Source organism: Amphiprion ocellaris, chromosome 14 (assembly GCF_022539595.1).
Source record: "Amphiprion ocellaris isolate individual 3 ecotype Okinawa chromosome 14, ASM2253959v1, whole genome shotgun sequence".
Taxonomy (NCBI): Eukaryota; Metazoa; Chordata; class Actinopteri; family Pomacentridae; genus Amphiprion; species Amphiprion ocellaris.
The window spans coordinates 19,701,872-19,718,312 of NC_072779.1; the positions used below are offsets into that span (position 1 = coordinate 19,701,872).

Genomic DNA, 16,441 nt, shown 5'->3' on the forward strand with positions numbered 1-16,441 from the left:
TCAACTATCTTTCTGACTAAACTAAGATAAAAAGTGAAAAACTGCCTGATTCCTGCATCATGAATGTAAATCTTTTTGGTTTTTATGACTGTAAACTGAATATATTTGGGTTTGACATTTTATAAACCAAAACAAGAAATGAATTACTGGAGAAAACAATCAGCAGATTAATGGTCAAAGAAAATGTGTTTTCCAACATATATGACTGAATTACTCCATTACAAGATACATACAATTTGAATTCAATTTTATTTATATAACGCCAATTACAGGTCAAATTGTCTCAAGACACTTTATTTTTATATATTTTTTGTCATATTTAAAATATGACAAAGTAAGAAATTTAATCCTCTTGACTAATCCAATTTATTATTTGGTTTTTAAGAGACTAATCGACAACTAAAATAACTTTCTCCACTAAAACTAATAAACAAGAGGTCAAATAGAAGGAACAGTTTTAAATACTGCAGTCCCACGACGACAAGAAAAAGTTTGTCAACAAAAAGTAAATCTGCTGGTGGATTCCATTAAAGTCCTAATAAATGATAATAAAGTGTGATACTAAAGGTTTGTGGTGCTAAAAATGTCAAAGTAAACATATCAAGTTGAACATCTGGATGGAGGTTGATAAAAGTTGACCTTCCTTCATTTCTCTGGAGCGACTCCATGGATTTTATGGATGGTGGTTAAAGACCTGCTCTTCTAGTCATCATCCTTCTAGTCGCTGTAAAAAGTCAGTCCATCCTGGCCGACTTCAACATCTCTTCATGACAACTTGTTCTGCCTCAGACCTGGTGGAAACTCCAGAAACTCGGGAAAACCCGTGGAGACTCGAAGAACTCGTGGAGACTCGAAGAACTCGTCGGGCGGGGGAAGGTGTGGTGGGTGGTGGGGGGAGGTGGGGGAGTAGAGGGGGGAGGCCGCCACCCACCTCCCCGCCTACTCTCCGCCCTGACTCCACCCAGACTCCGCCTTGGCTCCACCCATGTGGTCACTTCAGAAACTACGATGTCAAAGGGACGACGAAATTATTTCTTTTTATCTGATCTGTAGCTCAGTGAGTTAAGGATTTGCCTATGGAGCTGCAGGTCGCTGGTTCAAGACCAGACACTTCTTAAATTTTCTCAAAATCCTGACAAAGACAAACAAAGAAAAGGCCGGTGGTGGGTCTTGAACCTGCGACCTTCCACTTGGTAGTCCTCTTCTTATCCCCCTGAGCTATCCGCTCAGATACTAATTCTTCTTTTTTTTGCGCATTTATCATCTATTTTTTGTCGTTTTCGAGTTTTTTTTTTAACTCGAGTCTTGACTCGACCGTTTTTCTCAGGAGGTTGGACTTCAGCCTTTGTGCTGGAGGGTTGAACCCTCAGTTCCAAGACTTTCCAAAGCCTCCACACCTCCCGAGTCCTCAGGACCTGAGCTTTCACAGTCTGAGGGCTGAAATTTTCTAAGTCCCACAGTAGTTCTCTGTTAGATTGAACTTTCAGACAGTCCAAGGACTGATATCTTCTAAGTTCCTGAGTAGTTCTCTGTTAGTTTGAACCTTCAGACAGTCTGAGGACTGAAATCTGAAAAGTTCTTGAGTAGTTCCCTGTGAGTTTGAGCTTGTAGACAGCCTGAGGGCTGAAAACCTAGAAGTTCTTCAGTAGTTCTCTGTTAGTTTGAACCTTTAGACAGTCTGAGGACTGAAATCTTAAAAGTTTCTCAGTACTTCTCTGTTAGTTTGAACTTTCTGGTTAACAGAAGCCTTAAAACTTGTGACCATGAGTCTTGATTTCACATTTAGACCATCCATCTGAGTTCTTCTCAGACCTTCACCTGTGGGTTTTTTAGAAATCCTCAACAAACTTTGATTCTCTTCACTGAACAGTAAAGTTTGTGGAGATCAGAAGGTAACATTAGTTTTATAAATGCCTTCAACTACTAGTAGACTTTATCTGGAAAGCAGTTTTCTGAAATGAGTTCTTAGTAAATCTATCCACAATCAAACCAAGAACATAGAAAGAGGAAATGTTTGAAGAAACAACTTGATGTTTTCATTTCAGACTAGAAAACACTTTAAGACCTTCATCTGTTTTTGCTCTTTTTGATCGTTTTATTGTCTCTTCTGTTTAATTTGATCTTCTAAAGTTTAACTGGTGTCTTTTCAAATGTTTTGTCTTTAGTTTGATTCTTCTTAAATGTTTAGTTTTGCTCTTTTCTCACCTTTTATTCTTTTCTAATGTCTGATTTGATTTCTAAATGTTTTGTCTTTTTAATGTTTGTTGTTTTTTCAAATGTTTTATCGGCTTGTTTGAAAAATTTCCTTTTCTTTCCCAATGTTTAATTTTTCGATTAAATCTTTAAGGTTTTTCTTTTTAAATGTTTTTCCACCTTTTAATGTTTAATTTTCTTTTTAAATGCTTGTTTTCTGTTTAATTCCTATTTAAAGTTTTATTGTCTTTAAGATTTAATTTTCTAATTAAACATTTAATTTTTTAATTCAACGTTTTCTTTTTAAAGGTTTAATAATCTAATTGAATGTTTTGTATTTTTTTAAAAAATGTTTAATATTCTTGTTTAATTTTATTTTTTAAATGTTTAACTATCTAAAATATTTCATCTTTTATGTTTCATATTTTTGTTTAATTTCATAATTACATGTTTTGTATCTTCTGTTTAATTATTTAATTAAATATTTAGTCTTTTTAATATAATTTAATTGTATTTAATGTTTAATTTTCTTTTTTAAAGTTTTGTTGTATTAAATGTTTTTTCCTTTAATTGCTTTTTTAATGTAGTTTATTTCTTTAATCTTTTTTTCTGTCAAGAATTTAACCTCAACCTTAGAAATGAAACAAACCCTTAAATCACAATTAAAATACTTCTGTTGTCAGTCATGAGTTAGTCAATTATTCAGTTTATCAATTCAGCTTTATTTAACACCTTTCACACAGATGACAAAACTAAACTAGCAAAGAGAAAAAACTATGATTAAAACTCAAAAACATTTAAAAAAAAAAAAAAAAAAAAAAAAAAAATCAACATGGTAATAAAACGTGTCCAGGGGATGGAGGGAGTTTATTGAAGTCTTCTTGGGCTCACATGGTAAATCATTTAAAATATAAACTTGATATTCAGTCTAAGGAAACTGCAGAATGACAGAAGAACCAACAATATCTCCTGTTTTCTCCTTTAATGAGTCGACTCTTCTTGTGCTTTCAGACCAAAGAACTACAGACTCTTCACAACCTGCTCAAACTCTTGGTACAGGACCTCACCACACGGGTCAAGAAGGTTTCTGTCTCATTTCTACTCTGAAGCTCACCTTCTCCTGCTCAAACTGCTGACAAATGTTTCTGCTGCTCTAAAGTCTGGTCTCCAGAACTTCCTAAAAACTCTCAAAGTCTCTTCTGCTGCAGGTTGCTTTGTAGAACTGTTCCAGAAAACCTCACTAAATCACATGGAGGGGCCTCAAGATAGTCGTCCAAATGAAACCGTACAAAAACCAAACGAGCACAACCCAAACGCTAAAGTCTCCTGCAGCCTACCAGAGAACCTCTGAGAACAGAGAATCAGGACAGGAACTCTTACCTTCTGGACAACCAACACTGGTTCACAAACAAGAATACAGAATGTGTCTGGCCAAAAACCTCTAAAGACTCACTACAGCCAAGATAAAGACACAACTCAGCTGCACCAAATCCACTAATCACTGCACACATTAGCACCATGTGCTAACTGTGGCTAAAGAACCTCATTTACCAAGACAACTATCCAGTACAAAGCCCTAAAACACACCAAGAAACACATTAAAGACGATTTTACTGCTGGAAGCTGCAAGCCAACGCCTAAAAAACAAACTAAAGCAATGGAACCAAACCCGGTTCTGTGGTGAAGCAGAGGAAATGTTTGACTGCAACTAAATAAAGCAGGAAGACACTGAGCTGCTCAGGTGTTCCTGATAACACCAAGCAGCCACCTGGACAGCCAATAGGAACACAGCCACCTGGACAGCCAATAGGAACACAGCTTACTGGAAGTCCAGAGGGCTGGGTTAGTGAAGGAAATTTAATTTAAAGTTGAAGCAGAAAGTTAACAAAGAAAGTTGAAAACCACCTTCTGATACCTGAAATCTCTGAGTTTTCACACCAAGAACGCCTGAACGTGTCAAACTGGTTCCATAGTAGAACCATCATTGTAAAAACGTCATAGTATGGTGTGTTGCTCAAAAAACATTACAACCCGGCTGTCTAGGGTCGCCGAGGAGCAACACAAAAACAGGACAAACGCTGGTTTCCAGGGGGTCAGGCGGGTATTTATTTGAAAGAGTACGTTTACAACAACACAACATGTGAGCAGTCTGTCTTTAGTTCAGCTGAAAATATTAGTTTTTGTCTTTTTTATTGACCAAACTTTTCAGGAAGTAGATGAAGAATAATTAAAGCTCTCATGTAGAAGTCCAACTTATTTTGGATCCTTGTGGAGAGTTTAATCTTAGAGTTTGTACAGCTGTTGAGTTTTTAGAGTCACATGGATTGTTTTGACATTTAATAACCGAGTCCTGAAATAAAATTACAGTTGTGGATTTCTGTCATATAGTCTGGACTAAACAAATAACAGCAGCATGAATCTCAAACGTCATTATGAGGAGTCTGGATTGAGGTTTCTCACTTGATAATGATCAAAACATGAAATTTAGGTTGGTTTAAAGGAATATTCCACCTTAAATCTTTGAATGTTGACCTAAAAGGTTGGTTTCAGGAAGTATTCCACCTACAAGGTCCTCACGCATCGACCTTAAAGGAAGATTTCACCAAAAATCCTTGAACATGCACCTAAAATGTTGGTTTAACTGAGTATTCCATCCAAAATCCTCAAAGAGACCTGAGGGGCTGGTTAAAAGGAATATTCCACCTAAAACCCCAAATATAGACCCGAAAGGGTGGTTTAGAAAAAAATCCTTCAATGTAGACCAAAAAAGTTAGTATGGAGGAATATTCCACCTGAAATGTCGACCTGAGAAGTTGGTTCGGAAGAATATACCATCCTAAACATCCTTAAATGTAGACTAAAAGATGGTTTGGAAGAAAATTCCACCTAAAATCCTCCAATGTAGACTTAAAAGATGAGTTTAATGGTATATTACACCTAAAATTCACTACTGTAGACCTTGGGGGTTGGTCTGATGGTATATTCCACCCAACATCCTTGAACATAAACTTAAAAAGTTCCTTCAAAGGAATATTCCACCTAAAATCTTGCAATGTAGACCAAAAAATCTTGGTGTAAAGGAGTATTCCACCTTAAATGTAGACCTAAAGGATGGTTTGGAGTAATATTCTACTCTAAAATCTTCCATTGTAGACCTAAAAGGTTGGTTTAATGGTATATTCCCAGAAGAACCCTTGAACATCGGGCTTAATGGTATATTCCACCCAAAATACTTGTGCATATACCAAGAAGTCAGTGTAAAGGAAATGCAGACCTAAAAGGATTGTTTAAAGGAATATTTAAATGATTATTTTCATTATTTAATAATCTGTTCAGTCAGAACCCTGGCAAACTTATTTTCATCAGTTTTTTAGTGGAAGTCACAAATAAAGGAGCTCTTGGTTTTTCCCGGCGTTAGTGAGTCAAAAGCTGCTGTTTCAACACAGACACGTTCACATGCATCCACAAACCTCTCAGCACTCAAACATCCACAGACAGGAGGCCGGCTGGACCGAGGCTCGGCAGCATCCTCAGACCCACGAGTCGGGGAGTCGCTGAACTTGTTGGTCCGGTTTGAAGGCCTCCATGTGGTCCAGTAGAAGTCCACGTAGTCGGTGTTGGCTTTGAACCGCAGCGACTGGCCACCATCAGGTGGATCAGCTCGTCCTCGTAGGGCTCCTCCTGTAGCCTTGAGGGAACCACAGGAACATTCAGTAGCTGTTGGAGTTCTTCCTGTCAGGCTCATGGTAGAACGGCTCTGAAGAATCTTGTACTTGTCTTATCTGGAACAATCTAACAGCCTAAACTGTTAACAGTGGTGTAAAGAAGCAAACAAACAGGCATAGATTAGGACTCAAACTAGATTTATTTTAGAAAACAAATCAGCTTAGAGGCATTTGTTCACACGTGGCTGAATAGGAGGCCGTCCAATCAGATTCAAGGTCTTCACTCTGTAGGTTGGTTGTTCGGTGAGACTCTTGGACCTCCATCAGCTGACATGAATGTTTGATGGTCTTCCTCTCTAGTGCCAGATGATTCATCCATGAATTCAGCAGCTACAGACTGAAATGAAGCTCATGCTGCCGTTATTGAATTCCTGTTCCAGATCAAATGTTCAGAGCTCACCTTGAATGCAGCCGTCTGCTGTCTGATAGTTTTTCTCATTGTAGTCTTCAATAAAGTCTTTTTCCTCATGTCAGGATGTGGTGAGACTCTTTCTCAGTCTCTGCAGACGTCCCTCATTGTGCATCTCCAGAGAAGAAACAGAAAAACTGGTCACTGCTTCAGCATCACAAACGCTCTCCAGCATTGAGAGTGTTTTAGGAATTCATTCATTGTGTTGTGAACTTTGAAGGAGCAGAAACTTTACAGCTGCCAAAGATATGAGCTCCAATTCTGGATGTTTTAGGAAATGAAGTTCATCAAATGAACACTTGATTATTGCTGATAGCTCTCATTAAATTACTGAAGAAATCTAACATAAAATCCTGTAAACTCTCAGGCAGCTTTTGTTAAAGTTTGTCTATAATTCTATCATCATGTTCTGGAACCAGGACTCTGCAGAAGTTCCTTCAAACAGATACTTGTGTGTTTCTATTTAAGGTCTCAGGTTTGAACGTACAGCAGAGGATTAGAAAGGAGTGATTTTAATGTTTAAATCAGTCCAGTAAATGTTTGGAGTAAAAATGATTAAAATTTTGATTTAGACAGATTTGTGTCAAATAATATTCTAGAGTCTCACTTAAATATATCCAGATGAGTTCAGTGTATTTACATTTTATAGAAGATTTGATTTCTTAATCTCAATACTGTAGGGTCTGACCCTAAATATTATAATAATGATGTCAATTTAAATAATATTTTAGTGCAGAGTCATAAACTTTAATCAGCTAAACTTGCATAATAAATATCACTGTACAATCTTAACCTGAACATTCATATTATTGAGGTAAATTTACATAAATCATGATATTCTAGAGTCTTAACTGGAATATTTCTAACATTAATCTTTTTGTATTGTGCTGATAAACAACAATAACCCGACTTTCAGATATTTGTTGTCTGTGATTGTGAGACTAAATTCCTCCACATTCTGGATCTGGACTGCATTTCCCAAAATGGAAACATGGACAGAATTTAACACTCATGTATCCATGGCAACACTAACGTTTCTGCTTCTTACTAAAGTTCACAACACAAGTAAAGATTTTAATGTAAAACTTCAGGGATGACTGCTAACCATAAGTATTCTGATCAATACTTTATGATCAATATCAGGACAGATGTTACAACTCCAGCTGTTGCATTAGACTGCAGTTATTCACAGAGAAATTAAAACATCACATTCCTCATAAAAACTAGATGGGACTTTTATTAAATAAAGTGTTGGTGAATAAACAGTGTAAAAAGTGCAAAGCAGCTCCATTAAATCAGGAGATGTGAGACTTCCACAGCACCTAAAGCTTCCCTGTTGGCACATTGGTGGAGTTTGTTACTGAGCATCTGAACCTTAAATCCAGTGAGACGACCATCTTCAGTCGAGGCCAGTCAGAGAACTTCAAGACCTTCCATCGGCTGGACCAGATGTGGCATCATCTCCCTCTGAACATCTGGATGACAGGAGAAAAGACAGAAATCAAACACAGATCACAGAAATACAATTTATTCACTTTCATCATTTTATAAAAGCATGAACTTTATTAAAACCTGACATCAGTAATGAAAGTAAATGTTTTTATCTCGTGTTGAAGCTAAATTTAAAGTCAATTTTAATGACAGTTTATCCTGAGAGGAGTGAGAATGGAGCTTTTCTTTCCTTTTTAGAATATTCCCTCACAATATTCTGTTTATTGGCTTTAGAAGCATTTTTCTTTACTTATTTTTAGATACCTCAGACTGATGCGCGTTGCTGGTTTGCAAATAATTTCATGTACAATGACAATAAAGATCTTCTATTATAACATATTTTGCTAAAACAAGAACTGCAAACCTTCTCAACCATCTGTCTGCAAAATCCCAACTACGACAAAGAATTATCTGATGTAGTTATTATAATTGTAGCACACCAGCACCCATAATTTAAGACTATGACGACTTTTTAGAAGTAGTGGTAATTTAGGATACTGATTACCACTACTGTTTGGGTTCGTACTACTAAAGGTAGCTACCCTAAGGTTTACCTGATGTGGAGTAGACTTACCTTGCTTACAAGACTTCAAACCTTTAGGTCTTTCCACAGTTCATACATGCTAATTGGAATAACTGACCCCCAACAACTTGGTTGTGTTTAAATGAAATAAAAATACTTTAATTCAATGTTTTAAATAAAATAGCAAAAAAAAATATTCCCTTCAATTTGATAATTTTAAAATACAAAATAACTCACAATAATACCTTTCAAACTGAATACCTTCCCTGGAACTTATATAAATAACACAAAACATTTCCCTTTAAATATTTAAGGGTACCTTAAACAAACTCACAAAGGAATACCTTCAAATATGTCACTGAATTGTTCTTATATGTCACACAAAACAAACAACTTGTACTAAATACCAAGTATTGTTCATTAATTTGTGGGCCCACACATACACTCACACCAACCCCAAGACGTTGCAGGCCTGTGTGTCGATCTCCAGCTGTTCGCCGTAGTCCAGGTGCAGAGTTGAAAACCCACGATGATCACAGGAAGCAGCCCACGAAATATCCGCAGCGGCGTTGATCTCCGGTCAGCAAGCTCACAGTTAGCAGTTAACAGAATCCACGTCGTGAAATTCACAGCTCGGTGTCTGAAGAGTCAGCAGCCAGCCGACGAACAATCCAATGTCTCAGGAAAAGAAACGGTCAGAGATGCGGCAGGCAACTCCTCATCCAGTTAACTCCTCATCCAGGTGACTCCTTATCCAGAAGCACCTCAGTCTGTCCAGTTCAAAGTCCACTCAGGCCGCGACGACGCTCGCCCGCCTGTAGCTTAGCCGTTAGCTTTAGCGGTTAGCCTGACCCCGCTCTCACAGAATCTCCATTGTTCTCACTCAGACAAAAACAACATCTGTGCGTCTGCAGTCCTTAACTACACGCAGCTAACAAGGAAAAACGTAAGATTTACAAAGTAAAACCAGTCAGTAGAAACTTGGACTCTTAAAACCTTGTTCAGCTTCTAGAGCACCTCTCCCTTCACCCGTCTTGTCTTCTCTCCCAACGCACATCTCACGTTTTTTCCTCCCGCCCCCTATCATTCTCTTCCTCATCCCCGACCAATCCCCACACAGAAAAACAACTTGACCTTTAACCCTTGACCAATAAGCAGTCAACTGAAAATAAAAGGAGTAGTCTGTGTTTTTTCATTTTCTCATTCACTAAATGTAATTAGTTAGATCACCCCCTCCCACACACACACACTCTTTCCTAGAGACAGTTTATTTCAACGATGTAAATAACCACTGTGTTTACAGAAAATTAAACTTGAATTAACCATTTTAATGTTTTAGTTAACTCAATTACTTTCAGTTTAACAGGTTTTTACATAAAAACCTAATAACTTTTTAAGGCCATTAATATAGTTAAGTGCCCTATTCTCAACGGGGCTACATAGTCTTTACTGAACCAACCCTGGAATTAATAAAAATCTGTATATGGATATGATTTTCTCTGATGGGACCACTAAAACTGCATACAATAAAGTAAATCTCTTCTGCGCTGCACACATACTACACTTTTGTATAACTCTGGATGTCAGAGTAAAGGCAGACAGATCCACCAATCAGCCACAACATTCTGACCACTGACAGCTGAAGAGAACAACATCCATCATCTTGTTCTAATGCAGTGGTTCTCAAATTTTTTCTGTCGGGCCCCTCTTCGGAGGACAAAAAACTTTCGTGCCCCCCCAATAACTTCGTGCGTGTATATATATATATATATATATATATATATATATATATATATATATATATATAAAGATCAGGGGTGTCAAAGTCATTTTAGTCCAGGGACCACATAAACCCAATCTGATCTCCAGTGGGCTCCACCAGTAAAATCACAGCATAATAACCTATAAATAACCACAGCTCCAACTTTTCCTCTTTGTTTTACTTCAAAAAAAGTACATTCTGAAAATGTTCACATTTAATGACGTACCTTTTTACAAAATATTATGAACCTGAAATTTCTTAAGGAAAACAAGTTCAATTTCAACAGTAGCCTATTATGCCTCAGTTCATCATTTACACATGCATTGTAACTGCCAGATAACAGTTTATCTACAAAAACACAAAACATTCAGTCACAGGTATCTGGAACTGAACAATCTAGTATTTTACTTCATGATCAGAACAACTTGTCAAGTTCTAGAAATTATTTTAAATTTACAATTTTACAAATTTACAATTTACAGTTAATGTTGTTGTTATTTTAATCATTTATAAAGTCGTCCCGTGGGCCGAAATGAACCGTCTGGTGGGCCGGTTTTGGCCCGCAGGCCGTATGTTTGACATTGCTGGTAAAAATAATCGGAGGAGATGAGCCGAGAATGTGACGTGATCAAGTACGCTGGTGTTCCGACTGCACATTAACGATGCGTTCTCCCGTTCTCGGGAGTCTGTACTTCGGAGTCTCAACGGCCAGCGCATATACCATAGATATATATAGAAGATCATTATTATTAATATTTTTTTTTATATCTATGGCATATACAGTCTATGGGGCCAGCACAATTTCAGTATTGTTGTACGCCACGAAAAACAGGCCGACGTTAAAACAATAGTTCAGCTAATTAGTTCCGTGCAGACGGACCTTTTCCTCCCAGTCTCCTGCGCCCCCCCTGACATGCCTCTGCGCCCCCCCAGGGGGGCGCGCCTCACTGTTTGAGAAACACTGTTCTAATGCAACATTCTGCTGGGAATCCTTGACATTCATGTGGATGTTTGACATGTACCACCACCTAAACACTGCAGGACAAACAACCCCCTAGTCTCCATGGCAACAGCAGTCCTTGATGCCAGCTGCCACCCTCAGCAGGACAAACTAAACTGCTCAGGAGTGGTCCGAGGAACACGACAGAGCTAAGCTGTTCACCTGGGTTCCACACTCCCCACATCCACATCTGACTGAGCATCTGTGGGATAGTCCAGGATCAGCCTGGTCTAGGTAGGACCCACCCTGCAGCCCACAGGACCCACAGAATCCACAGGACATCCCCAGAGGTTCTGATGAACCACTGGGTCAGAGGAGTTTTAGCAGCATAAAGGGACCAACACAGTATTAGTAAGGTGGTCAAAATGTTATACTGTTATATTGTCATGCTGATTATATGATCAGTAAATGCTACCATCAATTATAACGTCCACATTGATCAGGAAAAAACAAACTATCAGTTCATTCAGAAACTGTGGGGTTAAACCTAAAAACACAGACCTCAACAGCAGTTTGTTTCAAAGCAGAACACCAGCTGGTTTTCACTAAAGAAGCTTTCAGAGCAACAATTAAATGACAGCTTTGTTCTCATTAAGTTCAGAGTCAGCCAAAATGATGTACACACATCAGGAAAAGAAAAACTTTTATAAATACTTCATTTGTATAAGTACTTCTATACATATAGATACCTCTTTCTAAGTTTGATCAAATCACGATAACTCTGTGTCCTGTTGTACGATGTTTTCCCAACAGATGGCGCTACCCTCATGAATGGAGCATCAACAAGTGACGTCTACAACACAACAGAAATGTCTGGAAGCCAGTGGCCACCACTTTGAGCACCTCTTGTAATTGTAGAGGCCAAAGATAACTTTTATTAATCTTGTGATGTCTGAATAAATTTGGTATTGAAATATCTATGCAAGTTTTTCTTTTCCTGATGTGTGTAAACATTATTTTGGCTGACTCTGTATGATGGGTTTCTGACAGGTCACCAGGCAACATCTTTTTATAATAATGACAAACATACCTGCATTCTACAGGAGTGATTTTCCTCATGTGCAGGTAAAGATGTGTGAGGAGCTTAGAGATGACAGGAGCAGGAGTCATCCTCACTAATTCAGCTTCCACCTAGAAACAGAAAGACCACAAACAAACAAACTGATATACTCTCAAACGTTCAACCTCACAGCCTCAAAATATATGTTTAGGAAGTGTTGTGTTTCTAAATTCTGCTGAAAGCATTGACAGACATTCTCTTACAAGGTTGTGTAAAAAGCAACCTGTCCTCTGAGCTACTGAGAGATTTTCCTGAACAAAGTTTCTACGTGTAAATTGGCTCATCAAAAACTAAAGCCTCAGTCAGAGAAAACAGGTATTGCAAATTATAAACAACTTTCTTTTTTAACTCAGACTTTCTGCTTCAACCTCACATAAAAAGGGGAGTTTAACTCATCAGATAACTGAAAATGAACGGCTTGTGCAGTTCTAGATCCAAAAGTAGGATGTTTCAACTCATGTTTTACTACAAATACATGCAATAATAAATACAATGGCTGGTTGTTAGTTTATTCACTATTAATGTCATTTTATATACTGGATTGAACTTGAGCAGTGGAAGAGAGAAGGAATTTAATGAAATTATGGAGATTCAGAGAGGTAATGTTGCGCAATGTTAAGTTAAGCGCAGTTTTATTCAAACCAGCTGAATGTTAAACTTCAGTGTTTCAGTTAACCTTAAAGTAAAATAAGTTTTTTAAAAGCTAAAACACACAGCAGAGAAATACAGGTTGAGAAGGTCATTCTAATAATGACCGACAGCGGTGGCAGCAACTAACAGGTGTTCAGCGGTAAGTTAGCCACCTGTGTTAATTAGCCCGCTAGCTAACTTAGCCGCTTAGCTAGCTAACGCGTCCGGACCAACTGCTCAAACACGACAAAACACAACTCTTCACAAGTCGCTGACTTAACGTACAACAAAACAACGCTACTGGTTAGAAGTATTTATCTTCTTACCGTGTTTTACTCCAAAAACAAGCTCAACAGCAGCCAGAGATGCTACCAGACGTGCCGACCATGGATATATATAGACTAGCTCCGCTAGCGCCCTGTCTTCTATATTATCTATGGTCTGACCAGTCACTGCTCTCTGGTTCCGCCCTCTGAGAGTCTTGTTGTCGTTTGGCTCCACACTTGCTGATGACCACTTCCGGTCTCAGAAAATGAAAAAACTGACTTTTTTTCGTTTCTGTCTCTTACTGATTTTACTTTTTTGTTATTCTAAATATAAAATGAAAATCAAAGCATTTTTAAAATTTCGTATATCCCTTTATGATCATAAAAAGGAAAAACGCCTTGTATTTCAATTTTATTTTTTGTTTTTTAAAACGAAAATCAAATAACCACTCGTTTTTTGTTTTTCAATACCCGTTTCAGAACGGAAAATCCAATTGCCAAAACATACGCGGACCGTTTGGTGTCAAGAAGAGCAATTTTGATTATTTCATGTAACCAATTCTGTACATTTGTTGAATTCTATTGTTAAAGCCAAGGTTAATTTAAGTTGTTGTAAATGTTAGCGGTTGTAAGAGTATTGCATTTAACTTACACATTGTTTTGTGTATTCCCCAGCTGTTAGGGTAAAATTAAGGGTTTACTGCTATTGAACCTGAAAATTCGTCAGTCAAGTGTCATCCTTCATTCTTCAATCTAACAAGGAATCAAAAGAATCCAAATCACACAAAAGATTTAAAAACGTAATTAAAACCAGCATAATATTAAAATACAAAGAAATGGAGTAAGAGTATCATAGAGTGTTTGTTATGAGAGAAAACTGATATGAGTGAGAGGAGGCTGTGTAGGCCTCTCAGACTTTGTCAGACTCACCAGATTTTGAATTTTAAAAGCTGTTGAATTTCTAACTTTGATTTTTTTTTTTTGCATCGAAATTATATATGTGTTTTTTATGCCTGAATTTAGCAAATCAAAATTTTAGAAACTATTTCAAAATTCAATGTGTTCAAAATTAGCCTCAAAACAATTTGCTGTTCACATCAGGGGACTTGGGCATAAATCACTGAACCAATGCCTAGCCTCCGGTCATGTGACAACGACGGAAGGACCGCGGTCAACCATGGCAACCAGTGGTAATGACGGCTCTTTGGTGAGTGTAGTAACCTTTTATTTGCTTTTAGCTGCTATTTTTCTACAATAGCATCTTGATGCTATCAATAGCATCTTTGTGACATGCCTGGAATATATGTTTATTTGTGCTGTAAATGGTGTGACAAAAAAAAAAGCCTGTCCTGCATGAGATCAAACACTTGGTGGTGCTGCTCACACACTTCTAGAGTTCTTCAAAAACAATGTAAGATGGCTTACTGCATGCACAACATGTTTACAGTGTTTACAGAAGACAACGAAAGGCAGGAAGTGGTTCAAGAATAAAAGCTGCTGTTTCACATACAGTTGTTTGTCTATTTTTGGAAGGTCATAGTGACGGTCACGTGGTGTCACGTTCCTCCTTTATTCAGACCAGTGGATAAGAAAAAGATCTCCAGTAAGCCTTTCTCAGTCAAGCGGCGCTAAAGAGGAGGACTATCCAGTTTTTTCCCTCACTTTCCATAATCCCACATTGTTGACTACAGGGTCATAAATGCAGCTCCTGGATGGACGGGTGATGGGGTGAATACTAAACAGGAGAGGCTTTTCTCTTTGAGAGGAGGTCCCTGGAGACCTGTGGTGAAGGAGGGCTTACTACCATCTGGAGGTCTGCAAAAGCTCCGCCTCCTAATTAACCCATTCAGCCTCACTGTCTGCAACCTGGCAACCTGTCTCTATGGCAACAACCCAGTGCAGGGATGGAGGGAATGATGGATGCGGGGAGGGAGAGCAGGCGACACTGATCAAAGGAGAGAGAGAGAGAGCAGTCCCAAAGCATGAAATCAGCTGAAATGTGCCTTTATCATTGATTTAAACAATTTTTGGTTTAGTGATGCAAATATCTGAACTCCACACCTCCTCTACCTCTGCTATGGAGTGTTTTGGTTTTAGTCTGTAGTTAATGTGCTTTTAATGGCACTGGATTTTAAATGCAGGTGTTTGATAATTTATAACCTTAACACACACACAGACAGCCACAACCAGCAGCAATCCCCACTGTTGAATACAGAATACAAGTGTCTGGGGAGTGATTTCTGTTTCCATGAGTCAGGCTCTGAGGATTGGGAGGGAGGATTGGGAGGATGCACCGTAGGAGAAATGAGTTTTCCCGCTCTGCACGTCTGTATTCTGGAAGGCAGCAGATCTTTTTATAATGGCTGCAACATGATCTGTGTGTCCACTGTTCTTCCTGTCTTCGTCACATCTGTTCAGCCAGGTCAGGGCGGCTCTGGGACACACTCATTGATCATGCTTTATGGTCTGTGAGTGAATATGTGTGTGTGTGTGTGTGTGTGCAGGGCTTGCAGGTAGCTCCAAAGCCTTTCACTCACACAGGTCATTACTAATTAAACATCCTGATTGCACTTTTATAGAACAGCTCAGGACCTTCCTCCAAGCACATGGGTGGAGTAATGGATGTGTAATCCTCAGAGGTGAGAGGTGTAACTGCACTGTCCATGGACTGTTATAAAATATTAGTCACTTAAAATGTGGTTTTAACTTGTCAATCAATTGTATTACTGTGCTCTAGTGGAGGAATGTAATAAAGTAATGCAAATCGTACTCCACTACGTTTATTTGACTGCTACTGCAGTAAAGAGTTTTCACACCAAACATGTTGAAAAAATTGTGTAATATAGAATATATTATACAGTACCATTCAAAAGTTTGTGTTTTCCATTAAAATTCACACTATTATTCAAGTACTAAAATAATTGCACATGGGTTTTCTAATCATCAATTAGCCTTTCAACACCATTAGCTAACACAACGTCACAGAAAAACACAGGAGTGATGGTTGCTGGAAATGTTCCTCTGTACCCCTATATAGATATTCCATTAAAAATCAGCTGTTTCCAGCTAGAATAGTCATTTACCACATTAACAATGTCAAGGCTATATCTCTGATCAATTTAGTGTTATCTTCATGGAAAAGAATGCTTTTCTTTCAAAAATAAGGACATTTCTAAGTGACCCCAAACTTTTGAACAGTAGTGTATAACTAAGGGGATCTGGGCCTGGGCTCTTACTGTGTGGAGTCTGCACATTCTCTTTGTGGGTTTTCATCAGGTTCGCCTTCCTTCCTGCCACAGTCCAAAAACATGCTCAGGTTAATTGGTAACTCTAAATTGTCCATAGGTGTGAGTGTGTTTGTCTCTCTGTGTAGCCCTGTGAT

The 16,441-nt window shown here is 38.2% G+C and overlaps 1 long non-coding RNA gene across 1 annotated transcript; it reads right to left on the reverse strand.

Annotated features, from left to right (window-relative positions):
• Window positions 1–6,450: 6,450 nt before the first annotated feature.
• LOC129350444 (uncharacterized) lies at window positions 6,451–13,214 on the reverse strand. The gene is made up of 3 exons (XR_008603848.1): window positions 13,120–13,214; window positions 12,134–12,234; window positions 6,451–7,802 (listed from the first exon to the last, which is right to left on the reverse strand). It is a non-coding gene; the product is annotated as an uncharacterized LOC129350444 (long non-coding RNA).
• Between the last annotated feature and the right edge of the window lie 3,227 nt (window positions 13,215–16,441).